Raw genomic sequence first — 14,561 nt, forward strand, 5'->3', positions numbered from 1 at the left:
TTGCAAACATGAGAACTAGTTCAGGGGTTTTTTGTGTTATGCTCTCAAGACATAACCATCAATCTGATTGATTAGTTAAGACTGGTTTTATGCTTGACTTGTTGAAAGGTAGTAAAGGCTAACAAGACTAAGACACAGTCTGACAAAGAGCCTGGAGTGAAGGATCAGAGGGAAAATGGGATGCACTGAGACCAAAAAAAAAAAAAAAAAAAAAAAAATCTGTAGTCAGCATTTCAACATGTGGGAGATGAAGAGGTCTTTATTTAAAAAGTCAAAGGGATTTACTGCTTTCTTGGGGAGGAGACAGATCTCCAGTATAGAAAAGAAATGAGGATATAGCTGGGAGCAGTGGCACACAACTGTTTAACCCCAGTGACTCTAGATGCTGAGGCAGGAGGATCATAAGTTTGAGGCTAGCCTCCACAATTCTAGCTTGCTGTGGCTCTCATGAACCAAGAAGATGATTGATTCCTTCTTTCATTTTAATGGCAGTATGTGAGGTTAGCCAAACTTCCCAATAGCGATTCCTACCACTCAAGAATTGGGAAGGAGCTTCAAGAACATTACTTGTTCATCCAGCCACAAGATTTTTGGATATGTTCCTTTATAACAGGGAGAATATTTCAAACTAAGATGAAAATTAAAACATTGTTTTCTTATTTTCTTCAGCCTTTGGGTTAAATGAAAAACATCTTTAGCAATCTGACAAAACCTTCCTTAAAGTTTTACTATGTTAGTCTTCTTTCTGAGTACACAATTCAACCTTCAACCGGGGACCACCAGACAGAGGTCAATGACCTGTACTCCCAGCAGGTGGAAAATCAAAGTGCTTTTACTAGATCCAAACCAAACACTCAGAATACAAAATCAGATGAAAGGAGAATCTGATCCACTTTTATTGGTGACCCACAGCAGAATTTGTACAAGCAGATAACAGTCTGATGTCAACATAAACATACCATTCTGTGAGGCTTTAAACAACAGGCTTATAAAACCTGTGCCTATATTCTGTCCTATAATTATCTCCTTTGTTAAAAAGGATACAAAAGAGCAAAAGAAAAATTATAACTGTCCCTGGGAAAGAACCAATCAATAACGAAAGCAAAAAAAAAAAAAAAAAAAAAATTAAACTGCATTATACCAAAAACAAGTTCACACAAATAATTTTTCCCAATAATATAAATTTGGAAATGAAAAGACAAGGGTAGACTCTTACTATCCTCTCTCAACTAGACTCTGAAGGCATAAATGTAGAGACTTCTTCAACAAAATTTTGACCTTTCACTGACATTGTCAGTTGTTCTGAAATATAAGCTATGACCTCTGTCTAAAGTAAGCAGTGTGTCTGAGGTGATCCATTCTTATTGACATAACTGGAGAGGAGAAAAATCTTTCCCTCCATGGTCTTAGATTCTATGACTGGCCTGAGAATTAAGTTAACAAAAGGCAATTCATCAGGGGAATAAAGCATATTATAATGGTGAATTTGAATTGTTGACTTGATTGGATTAAGAGATGCCAATGATTAAGAGACTTCTGGGTGTGTCAATGAGGACATGTGGGATAGTGACATGAAGTGGAGCTCCTCCGTAAGTGTGGGTAGCACCACCCAATAGGATGGAATAAAAGTATGAAGGACAAGAAAGCAAGCAGAGGCAGATGCAAGCTTGATCCTTCTTGAACGAGTTCTTGACTGCTGCTTAGATCATCTGAGGATATCGAACTCTCGCTTCTTCACTCTTCTGAAGTGGTCTCTGCCAGTGATTTTCCAGGGAGTTTCCAGAAGCTTTGGTCTTAGAGTAGGGTATCACTGTTGATCCCTCTTGTTCTGGTACTTCCGCCTCTTAGACTGCGCAGTACTGGTTCTTACAGCTCTCAAGGCTGCAGATGCTAATGTGGACTATCCAACAACTGGTTGTGTAAACCAATCTAATAAATCCCCTTTTTATAGTCATACTTCCTGTTGATTCTGTTCCTCTAGAGAACCCTAATACACACATTTTATGTTTTAGGTTAATATTTTTATATGTAGACCACCAGGACTTCATAGAAAAGAAAAGAATAACAGAAGAAGAAAGCAAGCTCCAAAAAAGTGTTTAGAGTCAGAGGCTCTATTAATATCTTTTAAACAAAAATAAATACATAGATAAATAAATAAATAATTAAATTGTGGGAGGGAGAGCAGGGGATGAGTAGAAAATAAAGGTTTAGCAAAGCTTTTTATGCAGACTCATTTCATTGTCATCTCTACTCTTCTAGCTCCAGAAGACAGAAACCCTGTTTGCAAATGTAAGCCCCACTTTAAAGAAATAAGAAAATATTTATTCTGAGCCAAATGGGAGTGACCAAGGCATGAGAACATGGATTCATGTTATCCTGAATGATGTGTTCTAATGGAAGAGGTTTCAGAAACTTTTATAGCCAGAGAAGAAAGAAAGTCACAAATCAATACATTTGATAAATACATAGGTGGGGACATTAGGTAGGTGAATGACAGCACAGTGGGGGAATCTTTTGTATGAATTTCAGATATTAGGTCATTCTTAGAATTAGAGGAGGCTAGGAGTTTGCTGTGGTTAAAGATATTGGTATTGGTGGACTGTCCAGTTGGGTTTTAGCTTCCTGGTTTCCTGAACAAAGTACTGAGCAAGAAACACGTAAGTTAACAGGTAGAGTACTGATTTATTGACCGTGAATGTATGCTCCCTAAAGTAGAGCCGAGTGGGCCTAGCAAGAGAGCATGGCTCAAGACCTCTGTCTTCGCAAGTCTAATCTTACATGTCAAACTCTGTCTTGTTCCGCTCACCATGAAACTGAATGAAGGTCTTGCCTATTTGTTTCCACTTGTTACTTAATTTTCATCTAATTAGAATACAAAACTTTTGGCAGGATATGCTTGGTGATAAGCCTTCCATGGTAGGAGTTGCCATGGTTTTGTGATTTATTATAAACAGGAACATGACTCATTTCCTTATCTTGTACTACAGTTAGAATTTTTTGTGTACCTGCCCCTGCCATGTTGATGTCCCTAAAGTCTTATCACAATAATTTCTAAGAAGTTAATCCAATAGTCATGAGAATATTAAGTCAGACCAAAAAATTTAAGCTAATGGCTACTAAAGTGCTTACAATAGCCCAAGGTGATTTGGTTCAATGATGATGTTCTGGTAAACAAAGTTAAATAGTAACTTCTTAAGAGAACTTCAATTCCACATGTCCAGTGGAAATTTATGCCCTATTAATAAGCAGAGAAAGGAGGCTAGAGGGTTTGTCCTCTGTCTGCTGTTGCTCAGTTTCCTTCAGCACTAAAGAATCCTATGCCAAAGTGACATATTTGGGGATGGCAAATTCTGATGGAAGTTCAAATTTCCCTTTTTGAATATCCTGGCACTTGACCATGTGATGGTGGTATATTTGTACTAAAGAAATTGGCTAAGAACTGAACACACCTGGCCACAAGTTCCTAAATAATCAAGTGCTTAAGTTGTTTTTCAGGAAAAGTCTCCAGAATCCACTCAAGAATTGTTTGGAACCAGCATTTCACAGAATGAATGTGCACAAAAAAATTGAGTTTGCTGGTCAATGACCATTTAATCTTAAAAGCTCAAAAATTTTTTCACAGAAAAAAACTCCCTCAGAAAAGAAACATGTGACCTGTGAGGAAGCTTAATGACCGCCTTGCCTGTGTGAAAGAACCCTAGGACTCCTCTTCTCACCATCTCACAAGCAACTTTTCTGCCTTCCTTCTTATACCTTCCCTTGCTACAGTTGCAGGCTAGGGCCAGAAACTGAGGCGACATGAAGACCCCCCTTCAAGCCCTAATTCTTGCCATCAAGTCAGAAATCTTTCAGACATGTCATTGCTCAGAGTAGCAGGAATGAGTTTATTAGAAGGGATGGGAAAGGGAGACAATGGGTCATCTCAGAGAGGAGAGAGACAGTGTGCCTCTCCTGCAATCCAGTTTTATTGGAGATCCCAAAGAAGTTTCCAGAGACCTACCCAGGTCATATATATATATATATATATATATATATATATATATATATATAATTTTTTTTTTTTTTTTGGTACTGGGGATTGAACTCAGGGGTACTCAACCACTAAGCCACATCCCCAGCCCTATTTTGTATTTTATTTTATTTAGAGATAGTGTCTCGCTGAGTTGCTTAGCACCTCACTTTGGCTAAGACTGGCTTTGAACTTTCAATCCTCCTGCCTCAGCCTCCTGAGCCACTGGTATTACAGGCATATGTCACCATGCTCGACTACCCCTTGATTTTTGATTGACAGCAGAAAGACATGTGACTTTCAGTTCCCCACTGTTGTGACAATTCTGGGTCACTCTGGCCCATGTTGACTAGAACTAATTGGATTCTTAAGCATAAATTCTTAGATTTTATGGTTAGGAGAAATTATCCTTATCTCCCTGAATTTCAGGATCTGGTCTATGAAAAGGATCACAGAATTCCTCCTTTTAGGGAAACTTGGGTTCCTCTTATTGACACTACTTTGGGCCTGCATTTCTCCTGCAGATTGCAGGTAGTTTGCTGAGAAATGTGACAAGTCCTGTCCACTTAAACTAGGCAGGGCTGCAGGTAAATTGCTTCTTGGAAAAAAAGTATGGCCGAGTATAGTACTACATGCCTGTAATCCCAGCAGCTCAGGAGGTTGAGGCAGGAGGATCATAATTTCAAGTCTTCCTCAGTAACTTATCAAAGCCCTACCCAACTTATTGAGACTCTGTCTCAAAATAAAAAGGGCTGAGTATGTGACTAAGTGGTTAAGCACCCCTGGGCTCAAACCCTAGTACCAAGATATAAAATGAAATTAAAAAAAGACAGAAAGTATATGGAGGTAAGCACAGTAGGCCTATTTTATAGAATTAGTCCCTTAACCTCCTGTTCCCACCACTCACATCTATTTGTATCTTATCACTATCTACCAATCAGTGAGGCAGATTTGTGTTTCTTTGAGTTCCTGGCCTCCTTGCTTGGTGGGTTGTGCAGTAAAGCTTTTTCTTCTTCTCAAAACCCAGTATTATTGAAAGCTCAGTCCTTGTCCCCATGCCAATCCAATAATGAAGATAAGGATTTGAGAAAAAGGAACAAGTTTTATTGCTTTGCTATCAAGGAAGAAACACAGGAGATTCCGGTCCCAGAGACTGATTCTGCCTATCATGGCAAACAGGGAGTTTTTAAAGACGTGAATCAAAGGCTAAACTTCATGTGTTCTCTGTCCAAGGTTGTAAATCCTTTGTCAATTCAGGAAAGAGCCATTTTTTATATCTTCTGGTTCCCTCCCAGAAGTAAGTTAGAATTCCTTCCTGTGGTGGGAGCATGCTTAAGGTCAGATAACTCTGCCTAGGATGGGGAAGAAAGATAATAGTGTTTCCCACAAGATTAGGAAGGGAGAGAGAATAGGAAGAGGGAAGGGAAAGAGAATAGGAAGAGGGAAGGAGAGAGGAAGAGAAACAAACATGTCCATTTAAAAAATAAGTTGCAGTGGCAGAGAAGCCAGGGCTATATTCAAAGCATCAAAGTGGACCACTGTTACACCAGAGCCATAGTATAGACTTCTATGCTCCTCAGGTAGTGAGTAAGCCCTTGCATGACAACACTTGGCTGATTTTCATGGCATCTAAAAGAACTTATTATTAAACAGAGTTCATTTTGTTTTAAATTCTAAAACCTTTCATTTATCTTTTTAGCATGCCAGTTCATTCTGTCTCTGTAATCCTGGAGAAAAGACTACATATTAACTATTCCCAAAACCTATTCTGGAAAACTTCTCTGGACCAGTAAAACTGCCTCAGATTGGAAAAAACGGTGTAAATCACTTTTATGAACATGTGAAGTGAGAAACAATTTGAAAAGAGAAAAATAAAATTATACCTTCAAGGTATATTGGCTTATTTTTCTCCAAGTCTTACTATGTTAGTATGTTTCATTTCTTTCTTGAAAATTAAATTTCTTCTAAGTAGAATGTCATTCCAGACCTTCTTCAGTTGGCCTCTGATATTTGCATATAACTGCCATTCCAGTGAAAATGGGTTTTGCTTAGCAATTAATCAGTGTCAGGATGCCTTCCGTTGAAGAAAGCAATTCACATGCAGGTACTTCCCTAACTTTCTTCATTGAATTCCAAAGGAAATGTATGAAGCATCTGGATTTTTGACATACCTCTGTCTCAACAGCTAAAGTGATAATGTTTTTATTGAAGAGATGTAAAACACCTGGGGTGTTAACATTTAATTGAAGCTTGTTTTTTTTTTGAAAGAACAGAAATGAATTTGTACTTTGTCATAATCCATTTCCCCAAAGAAGCAGTCACTCCACAGAAATCAGACAATAGAACTGATACCTCATTTGATTTTTAACTGAATGATCAGAGTACTCATTATCTAAAGAATACTAATGCAATTGTAATGATAACATTGGAATTAGAATAAAAAGCATCTTGTGATACATATATATTTCATTCAACAAAGTATGTATTGTGAATATTGTGAACATAACTTTTTTTTTTTCCAGTCAGAAAATGTTTAAAGTCAAGTATTCTAGAATGATGTTATCTTATGAATCTGGAAGAAAGTGAATTTGTAATAGTGGCTGCCCCTGTAGGTGTTTTTCTTTGACTTCACTTTCCTCAGCAGTCTAAATTCTTCAATAAGAAAAAAACAACAACAACAACAACAAACACACCTAAATGATGAAGATGTTAACTGCTAAATAATCTTTCTGGAGATTCCCAGAACCAAGAGCATCTGATGACTTTCAAGTAACAACAGAAGGTGTAATGCTTCTCTTTATTCTAGTCCTGTGCATCAAAAAATGCAAAGCATCCAAATTGCTGTGAGATTCCACTTGAAGAAATGTAATAGGTTTGTTTAAATAACTACAGGAACCAGCCCTAAAACTACAAGGTCCATAGTAATATTCTGGCCAGGAGGAGGAGGAAGAAGAGGAAGAGGAGGGGAAGTAGACACATACCCTGGTTGGCAAAGCACCCACTCAGCACACAGCCTTCTTGTATGCTATCCCACTTTTGGGACTAATGACACATTAACTAACTCAGGCTGACTCCTTACTTCCTGGCGAGTGAGCAAGATCAAGGTCTCAAAGGCGGTTTCAAAAGTTACATAATGGGGGGTGGGAGGGGTTAGTGTTAGGATTAGAGTTAGGGTTAGGGAGGGGGGCAAGAATGGAGGAAGAAAGGACTGTTTAGAGGGAAAAGAGGGGTGGGAGGAGTGGGGGGAAGGGAAAAAATGACAGAATGAATCAAACAAAATTACCCTATGTAAATTTATGATTACACAAATGGTATGCCTTTACGCCATGTACAAACAGAGAAACAACATGTATGCCATTTGTTTACAATAAAAAAAAATAAAAAAAAAAAGTTAATGATGATAAATCGGACCACCGTCAGGGATTGGTTAAAAAGAGTTCCGAGAACGTGATCAGCTCGTGCTTGCCATATAGTCCTATGGGACTCTCGCCTGCGTGAACCCCCGTGCCTTGCTGACCTTTAAGCTGATTGGTTCCTGCTTAGCCTTCACCTACATAAAAGCTGTGTGAGTGGGGTCAGTATTACTATTGAAATTCATCTTTATATCCTGCCTTATAGGTAATGGTTTATTGTCTCAAATTAACTCAGGTTGTTCTACTAGAAGCAGTGGTTCTGTGAAACATTACTAAGCAACAGTTATGCTTTTTACAAGGAAAATACAAAATAAAATTAACAAGAGCAAAAATTTGTATAAAAATATATATAAAAATAAATAAATAAAAATTTGTATAAGAAGTTTGTTATGAACCAAAAAACATGATTTTTATAATCATAAAACTTTACTTAGTTATGTATCATATCCCCTGTTTATTTTGAGATCACAACAATCTTTACAAAAAAAATCTATCCTTGGGCTAGTGATGTGGCTCAGTGGTAGAGTGCTCACCTAGCATGTGTGAGGCACTGGGTTCGATTCTCAGCACCACATTAAAAAAAATTTATAAAATGAAGATACTAAATTCATCTACAACTAAAAAAAAAATCTAACCTTTGAACATAACATTAAATGAATTTAAATCTAGCCTACTTTGCATCTATCCTAACATGGAGTAGAGTGAGAGACAGAGTCTTACGCCAGGTAAGGTGGAGCTCTTGAGAAACAACACTATACACTATGCAACTTTACATCTGAAACATGAATCAAACAAAAACTAAAAGAGCTCCTAACTTCCATTTTGTGGAAAAGTGGCAGACTGCTTCCATGTTTTACAAGGTCAATCTTTAAGCAAATTAGGCTTTCCTTATTATCTTTCAAAAAATGTATTTACATTTCCATCTCAGTGTAAAAAGTACAAAATTCTATATCTATCTTATTGATAACAGGTTACCTTTATTCAGTTACAGAACATTAAATGACATACATAAATCCCCAATTAAATTTGCTCTTTCTATATAAATCAGGAGGAGATTACCACTACAGACCACTTTAGCTTAGAGAATACCAATTTGGCAAAGTGCTCCCGCTAAGCTTTTAGATGAATATGTATGTTTAGTCACATGTATTTAGGGTGTCTGGCAAAGCTCACTCAATTCTTGTTTTAATAATTTGTTCAGAAGAGAATAGATCCCTCTCTATTAAGAATATATTAATTTCTCTTAAGGGATATATCTTTGAGCAAAATCTTGGTTAAGACAGCATTAATTAGCACTTCTGCCCTCTGGCTGGGACTTGGGTTGTGTGGAGAAGACTTGGTGATGTGGACCGAAGACTGATTTGGAATTGAACTGGGCTGACCAACTGCAAGGGGAAGGAGAGGATGACAAATGTGTCACCAGTGAGCTCCTCAAGGGCATCCCTCTGGCCACTAGTGACACCAGTCCAGAGCCTGAGCGACTGCAAAGAGCTCCACTGCCACCTCCTAAGGAGGTTATCAATGCACACAGAAAGACAGCGATTGAATACAAGATACATGAAGATGGCAAGAAGTTCAAGATTGTCTGCACCTTCAGGATGGAGACCCCAAAGGCCTTGAAGGCTGCTACATGGAGGAAGAACTGGAAGAAGTTTGGGAACTCAGATTTAACCCACCAGGTCCCAATGTGGCCACCATCACAGTCAGTGACTACATCTCTATGACATTCATCACTAGCAAAGAGGACTTGAAGCACCAGGAGGAAGAGAAGCCAATGAACAAGCTCAAGGGTCAGAAGACAGTATCCTGTCACATCAGCAAGGGTGACCACTGCCCATACAAGAACACACAGAGGCCCTTGCAGAAGGAGCTGGCAGAACAGTTAGGCCTGTCAACTGGCCAGGAGAACTGGAGCCAGTGCAGGCCACCCAGAAAAAGACCAGGAAGTACGTGCCACCAAGCTTACAGTAGGGGCCAGCAGCCATGGGGAGTCCTTGCAGTCCAACCACAGAGCCAATGCCAATGCCACCATCTGTGTCACCAACCTATCTGAGGATACACATGAGAATGCAGGAACATTTTAGGCCCTTTGGCTCCATCTCTTGCATCTACCTGGCTAAGGACAAGACCACTGGCCAGTCCCAGAACTTTCTTTTCATAAGCTTCCTCCACCCACAGGGTTCTGCACATGCCATCACCAGGGTGTCTGACTTCCACTACAATCACCTCATCCTCAATGTGGAATGGACCAAACCATTAGCTAGCTGAGCCAGCTATCATCACTGCTACTGCTCTCTAAGCTAGACACTGTGACCAAAAGGAACCTCCAAGAGCAGGGGACTCCAAGGGCAGAAAAAGACTCAAAGCACCAAAAACCAAAACCAAACAAAAGATAGCATTAATCACCTTTCTCAAGGTCCCTCTGGCAAAAATAGCTTTATTCACTTTTCAAAGACCTCTAGCATAGCAGACTTTGTTTCCTTTTGCCAGGAGGAAAAGGAAACTATTTATCTGAGGAGAGGGATTGGACAATCTGGCATATACCAACAAACAAACAAACAATGAACAAACAAAAAACATTGCCTTATTCTCCCCACTCCACATTGCATTTACAGGGTAGGAGCATAGGATGTTGTTGAACCTGACCTGTATCCCTTATCATTATCATAATTCCATCAACTTTGAGTTTCCTGTTGTCAGTTCTACCCAGAAGGTCCCTTTGAGCCCTTTTCATACAGTAGGCATACTGATATTCAAGGAGGAGGCCCTTCCCATCTGTCGCATAGGTAAACAAGAAACCATAGCTTGGACTTTGTTTCTGTTCCTCCCAGGCTTTACATACCACAAACACAATCAACTAGTTCTGAAGGGTTTATGTCAGTATTCCCCCTCTGACCATTAATTTTTTTTTTTTTTCTTATGTTTAAGACACTATGTCAACTGAAGACCACATTGACCATAAAGAGACTTTTAGGGACCTCTCCATTACAGAAATCAGCATGACAAAGACATAGATGTGTGCATACATGGGGATTCTGGGAGGCCCGTGTGTTTTAATAAGCAGTGCTCCACCCAGAAGTATCTCCTGATCAAATGGGGCATACTGTCAAATCTTAAAAGGGAAGACCATTTTTGTTCCCAGGTTATAATCAATAGTGCTGGAACCCATTGCTATATCCTGTGTAACTGGATACTTTCACCTCCTAAATAAGTTAGGATAGTTAATCATCAGGCACTCAGGGCAATGAGCCCCAACTGAGGTATTTTTCCAAATGTAAAGGCCACCCAGTGAGGTTAAACATTCCAGTGAACTCATTTGTCCCAGAGCTTTGGGAAAATGGAAGTAGAGGTGGATCCAAATGGAGGTCATAGAAAAATTCAGACTCAAGGACTAAAAGGGCATAGTCAATTAGAAAGTCATGGGCCAAGCCATTGGCCTTGTTACCCTCCCAAAGCCTGTGCACCATAGATTTCAAACATTAGCCCCAAAACTTTTCTTAATATCTGTTCAGCATGGACTCTGATCAATGCCTTTGTCCAAAAGTCATAAGTCCAAGGTTAGTATTCCCAAGTGGAAAAAAATAAAATAAACACCTCTGTTAGGCTCCTCCATAAATCATAGGAACTTCATCTTTTCTCATTCAAACAAATCTTACTCCTTTTTAATAAGATGAAATACTTTCTTCTTTTTATAGTAGTATAATCAAAACTTAGCTAAAACTTTTTGTACACATGTTACACCTGTTAGAATTTTAACTCTTAGTAAACTTGCATTTGGGTTAAGATCCATAAACAAGCAATCTTAAACCCTTTTTTATTATTATGTAAAAAAGACATTTAGCAGATCCAAATATACATTACCTTCTGGCATCCAAGAAACCAAGAGTACATGAATGTATACTTAGTCAATGTTTTAGTGTTTTAACTTTGCAAATTAATCAGACATCTCCTCTAACAAACACATTTATGAATATTAATCCCATTCATGTTAAACCTATTTACCCATTGCTGACTTAGATTATCCATGAAAACCAAGGTATCAAACAAGTCTAGTTCACACTTTAAGTAAGTTATTCCTGATGAAGAAAAATCCTTCGAAGTAATGGATATTGCACTTTAAACATTTTATAGAAACCAACCCTGATTGTCTGGCAACCTAGAAAGATGTGTGTATTAGCAGTGTCAAAGGCATCTTTATTCTTGCCAATTTAGATTTACCCATTTGTTAATTTTTTATTTAAGTCCCATGAACTGAAAGCCATTTAGACCCATTCATTAAGTTCATTAAATTTGTTTAATCATTTATTTATAAGCCAGTTTTGATATTAGGTACATGATATAGATATAAGCATATGTATAGATTTGAAATATAATACCAAGTATGTACATATATACATAAAACAGACCGGAAACAAAGATCTTATAGCTCTTTAATAGGTATTAAATTTCCACAGGTAGGAGGCAAAAGAACTGTCAGATTTAACCCTTTAAAAGTTAAAACAGAGTCCGTCACAGATTTTTACAGTATGACTCAGACATGAAAAGGGTCTGAGCAATGGGGAACCTTAAGAATAGAGTCTGTCATCCATGGTGGATTCGGGTGGCCACTTGTCCTCCATGGAGGCAGATTTACTGCCCCCATCACCATTATTTGTTTTCCCTCCTTAAGACTTTTCAAAGGAAAAAAAATCTTGCACATTGGGATCTTTCCATTGTCCTTCCCTGTCCATAGGCCTAGAATTTTTATTTCTCATTTTCTTGTAGGTACCTGCAATTAAGTTTCCCTCTGTGTACTCAACACCCCCCTGCTTATAGGAGGTTTCCTGTATACTCTAGGTCCCCCATTTGCTCAATCCTCCTTATGGGGGATTTTTCTTTTTTGCACACACCCCACCCTGCTTTCCTGGGTGTGCTCTTGTGTTTCTACATAGAATTTCAATCCCTCCTCTTTTGGGGCTTTTTTGTGCACCCATGTCTCAGTCACACACATACACATAATCTCCAGGATATCCCAACCAGCAAGGAAGTAGTTCTTTCCTTAGACTAGACTTTCCTACCTTGTTCCATGCTCAGTATTACCTGGTCATGGTGGTGTTTTCTAAAGCCCTTTCCCAGCGTTGCCAATACACTCTTGATTTGGGGTTGGTTGTCAGCCTCAGGGATCACAGGTTTCCTCTTCCACTACAAGGCTGCTGCAAGGAAGCAGCAGGACAGTCTCCTCTAAGAAGGGAGTCCCCGTGACTCCCTAGGTAATGTATGGAGCCTTATGTCAGGTGCCAAAACTGTTAGAAATACCAGGATGCTGCAAGGAAAAAATGTGCTTGGAAGTAGCTTGGCAAAGTAAACTTCACTTCTGCAGAGGGCATGTTACCAAAGAAAATCCAGCAAACAAGCACACTTGGGCAATAGTCCACCTGCTTTTATCCCTAATGTAGTGCTGCCCCTTGCCCTGATAGGAGGAACTACAAGGTATAATCTACAAGATTGGCTAATTTTAAAATTGGGGTGGGCAAAGGGAAGGGCTATAGTTAAAATGGCTACAATTGGATCTTACGTTCCAATTAAGGCTTAGTACTATATTTTGAAAATGAACCACTGAACTTTTTATTTCTCACATGTTAGAGTTCATATGTAGACTACCTTGTGAATGCCTCCCCCCAAATTGCACAATGTGGTACACTTGTTAAATTTGCCCAAACTCCTATTCAAGGACTGTATCTAAAGTTTTCATCAGATTTTTAATGACAGTCACAATTACTGAAAGGTTAAAAACTTCTATTCCTGAAACAAATTATTCAGACGTACTTGTCTGCTGATTTTATTCCATTCAATCTTTTGGACTATTTATAGAAGAGAAGACTGCTGAGCCATCACAGAAACTCAAGAAAACTGGCGAGACAGGCAGATCTGTTGGAAAATCACCCTGGAAACTCATGCTCCGTTGCCTGAACACTAAGTAATTTGGAAGCCCTATCTTCCCACCCACTTATGCTATATTCCAGAAAAACAGGAGGCATCATGATTGAGTTCCTCTTAGGACTAATAGCCTTTTCTCCCTGTTCAGGAGGAGTCACAATTACTCCTTACCAGCAACTCCTGCAAAGCTTTGGTGCCTCTATTCAGGATGCTTGGTACCTCATTCAGCAGATTATTTGCCAATTGCTTTATCAGGAGGGAGGGAAATGGAATGAAGGCATCCCTGTCCTACAAAGTAGACATATATATTCTGTACAGACCCCTGCTCTGAGGACCGTGTGTTGATATTGAGAATCAGAAGGCCTATGTCTTTAAGAATTTTGGGTGCTATTATGGTTTGGATGTGAGATGTCCCCCAAAGGCTCATGTGTGAGACAATGCAAGAAGTTTTAGAGAAGAAATGATTGGGTTTTAACCTTAACCTAATCAGTGAATTAATTCCTAATGTAATTAACTGAGTGGTAACTGGAAGCAGGTGTGGTGTGGTGGAGGAAGTGGTTCATTGGGGGCACAGCTGTGGAAAATATATTTTGTATCTCGAGCATGGAGTCTCTCTTTGCTTCCTGATCAATATGTGAGCTACTTCCCTCTGCCACACACTCTGCCATGATGGTCAGCCAGAATTCGACCCCCAAGGAATGGAACTTGCTGTCCATGGACTGAGACCTCTGCAATTATAAGCCCCAAAGAAAGCTTTCCTCCCCTATAGTTGTTCTGGTCAGGTCTTTCAGTCACAGCACTGAAAAAGCTGACTAAAACAGGTTCCAATTTCCTCAGTAAAGACTCTTCCTATTTGTCAATGCATTTGTCAATTTCAGTGCATACTGAAAGATGCTATGGAATTTTTGCATAATTTTAGGGAAATTCAGTTGGTGATACAAAAGGAAAATACATTTATGAAGTTTTTTTTTTTTGGCAGGGGGAACCAGCGATTGAACCCAGGGGTGCTTAATCACCGAGCTACATTCCCAGCCCATTTTAAATTTTGTATTTTATTTAGAGACAGGGTTTCCTGAGTTGCTTAGGTCCTCACTAAGTTGCTGAGTCTGGTCTTAAACTCACAGTCCTCCTGCCTCAGCCTCCCAAATCACTTGGATTACAGGCATGCACCACCATACCAGGCTTATGAAGAATTGTGATCACAAAAATATTCAGATGTATAC

The 14,561-nt window shown here is 39.0% G+C and overlaps 1 pseudogene; it reads left to right on the forward strand.

Moving 5' to 3' along the window:
* Window positions 1-1,556: 1,556 nt before the first annotated feature.
* Window positions 1,557-9,690, forward strand: LOC124979455 (eukaryotic translation initiation factor 3 subunit G-like; annotated as a pseudogene).
* The last annotated feature ends 4,871 nt before the right edge of the window (window positions 9,691-14,561 follow it).

Source organism: Sciurus carolinensis, chromosome 3 (genome assembly GCF_902686445.1).
Source record: "Sciurus carolinensis chromosome 3, mSciCar1.2, whole genome shotgun sequence".
In the NCBI taxonomy this organism is placed as follows: Eukaryota; Metazoa; Chordata; class Mammalia; order Rodentia; family Sciuridae; genus Sciurus; species Sciurus carolinensis.